This window comes from Arachis stenosperma, unplaced genomic scaffold (assembly GCF_014773155.1).
Source record: "Arachis stenosperma cultivar V10309 unplaced genomic scaffold, arast.V10309.gnm1.PFL2 arast.V10309.gnm1.Scaffold_1734, whole genome shotgun sequence".
Taxonomy (NCBI): domain Eukaryota; kingdom Viridiplantae; phylum Streptophyta; class Magnoliopsida; order Fabales; family Fabaceae; genus Arachis; species Arachis stenosperma.
The window spans coordinates 356,879-360,084 of NW_026651388.1; positions in this window are offsets into that span (position 1 = coordinate 356,879).

Below are 3,206 nucleotides of genomic sequence, written 5' to 3' on the forward strand. Positions count from 1 at the left end.
CACTAATGCTCTAATTGCCTTAAGCCCCTATGTTAGAACTAAGTTAACGTGGCTCTTAACGTAGTAATGAAGCCCTCTCCCAACGTTAGTGACAAAAGTGAGTGTCACTAACGTTGGCTCTTTGAACCCCACTCCACGTTAACTTCCACGTTAACAATCCTAACGTGAGAGTTAACGTAGGCAATGTTAATGATCCAACGTTAGTGACAAAGGTGAATGTCACTAACGTTGACATTGTTGATCCTCTTCCACGTTAGAGTTCACGTTAACTTAGTTAACGTGACTCTTAACGTGGGGCATTGCCTTGTTTCCCAACGTTAGTGGTGTTCACTTTTACCACTAACGTTGAGGAGAAATGTTATTGGAATTCACGTTTCTCATTAACGTGGAGTCCTCTTTTTCTTCTACGTTAAGTACCACGTTAACTTAGTTAATGTGGCTCTTAACGTAGGCTATGAATGGCTTCGCAGGCGTTATTGGTGATCACTTTTCTCATTAACGTTGCAAGCTATTTGCCATCCCACGTTAGTAGTCACGTTAACTAAGTTAACGTGAATGCTAACGTGATTCTTCCATGCTTCATTTGTCCTGAAATCAAGCAATTAAAGTGCATCAAAGCTCTAGCCAGAGTCATGAGATTATGCATCATTAAATTATCATGCAATTCTGGCAAAAATCTCATGAAATCATGCAAAATTCACAATAGTTGCTTAGATGAAGGTGTAAGTGTTTTTTTCACCCAAAACTTGCCTTGTTTACTAGGAAAATGCATGAAACTACCCTAAAACAGTAAAGAAAAGGTCTGTGAAACTGGCCTAGATGCCCTGGCATCAGAAGCATCTGTTGCCAAGCTGCAAGAAGCTATGGAACAAATTAAGGAAGAATAGCAGAATCAAAACTGCATGCTCTGCAAACTGCTGAAGGAATAAGAGAAGCAGGGGCTTGAGCTACAGGAGCTGAAGCGCCAGAAGCTCTCCCTTGAAGGTTCAAACACCCCACAAGTTGAGGGAGCATCCACTTCTCAAAATCAAGGTTGTTGAGTCCTAACTCTGTGATAACCTCTATCATTAGGAATCAATTTTAGAGTCATTTAAATTTCTGTTTTTAATTTTTTATTATTAGTCTTCTCTTATAATTATCTTTTAGTCTTGTTCTTAGTTCATGATTAATAAAATTTAAGGTTCATGTCTTAAAGCTATGAGTGTCCTATGAATCCATCACCTCTCTTAAATGAAAAATGCTTTAATCCCAAAAGAACAAGAAGTACAGGATTTCGAATTCATCCCTGAAACCAGTTGAATTATTTTGATGTGGTGACAATACTTTTTGTTTTCTGAATGAATGCTTGAACAGTGCATATGTCTTTTGAATTTGTTGATTAAAGAATGTTAAACTTGTTGGCTCTTGAAAGAATGATGGAAAAGGAAAAATGTTATTGAGGATCTGAAAAATTATCAGATTGATTCTTGAAGCAAGAAAAAGCAGTGAATTCAAAAAAAAAATAATAATAATAAATAAAAATAAAAAGTGATCCAAGGCAAAAAGAGTGTGCTTAAGAACCCGGGACACCTCTAATTGGGGACTCTAGCAAAGCTGAGTCACAATCTGAAAAGGTTTACCCAGTTATGTGTCTGTGGCATGTATGTATCCGGTGGTAATACTGGAAGACAGAGTGCTTTGGGTCACAGCCAAGACTCATAAAGTAGTTGTGTTCAAGAATCATTATACTTAACTAGGAGAATCAATAACACTATCTGAATTCTGAATCCCTATAGATGCCAGTCATTCTAAATGCAATGGATAAAGTGAGATGCCAAAACTGTTCAGAGGCAAAAAGTTATTAGTCCATCTCATCTAATTGGAGCTAAGTTTCATTGATATTTTGGAGTCTATAGTATATTCTCTTCTTTTTATCTTATTTGATTTTCAGTTGCTTGGGGACAAGCAACAATTTAAGTTTGGTGTTGTGATGAGCGGATAATTTATACGCTTTTTGGCATTATTTTTAGTATGTTTTTAGTATGTTTTAGTTAGTTTTTATTATATTTTATTAGTTTGTAGTTAAAATTCACTTTTCTGGGCTTTACTATGAGTTTGTGTATTTTTCTGTGATTTCAGTATTTTTTGGCTGAAATTGAGGGACCTGAGCAAAATCTGATTCAGAGGCTAAAAAGGACTGCAGATGCTGTTGGATTCTGACCTCCCTACACTCGAAGTGGATTTTTTGGAGCTACAGAAGCCCAATTGGCGCGCTCTAATTGCGTTGGAAAGTAGACATTCTGGGCTTTCCAGCAATGTATAATAGTCCATACTTTGCCCGAGATTTGATGGCCCAAACCGGCGTTGCACATCAGCTTCAGAATTTCCGGCGTTTAACGCCAGAACTGGCACAAAAATTGGAGTTAAACGCCCAAACTGGCAGAAAAGCTGGTGTTTAACTCCAGGAAAGTCTCTACACATGAAAGCTTCAATGCTCAGCCCAAGCACACACCAAGTAGACCCTGGAAGTGGATTTTTACGTCATTTACTTATTTCTGTATATCCTAGGTTACTAGTTCACTATTAATAGGATCTTTTGACATTGTATTTTGACCTGATGACACTTTACACGTTTCATACTGTACCTTCTACGGCATGAGTCTCTAAACCCCATGGTTGGGGTGAAGAGCTCTGCTGTGTCTTGAAGGATTAATGCAATTACTACTGTTTTTCATTCAATCACGCTTGCTTCCATTCTAAGATATCACTTGTTTCTCAACTTGATGAATGTGATGATCCGTGACTCTCATCATCATTCTCACCTATGAACGTATGCCTGACAACCACCTCCGTTCTACTTTAGATTGAGTGGATATCTCTTGGATTCTTTAACCAGAATCTTCGTGGTATAAGCTAGAATATATTGGCGGCCATTCCTGAGAATCCAGAAGGTCTGAACCTTGTCTGTGATATTCTAAGTAGGATTCAGGGATTGAATGACTGTGACGAGCTTCAAACTCGTGATTGTGGGGCGTTAGTGACAGATGCAAAAGAATTACTGGATTCTATTCCTACATGATCGAAAACCGACAGATGAATAGCCGTGCTGTGACAGAGCGCGTTGAACATTTTCACTGAGAGGATGGAAGGTAGCTATTGACAACAGTGAAACCCTACATACAGCTTGCCATGGAAGGAGCCTTGCGTGCATGAAGAAGAAGACAGTA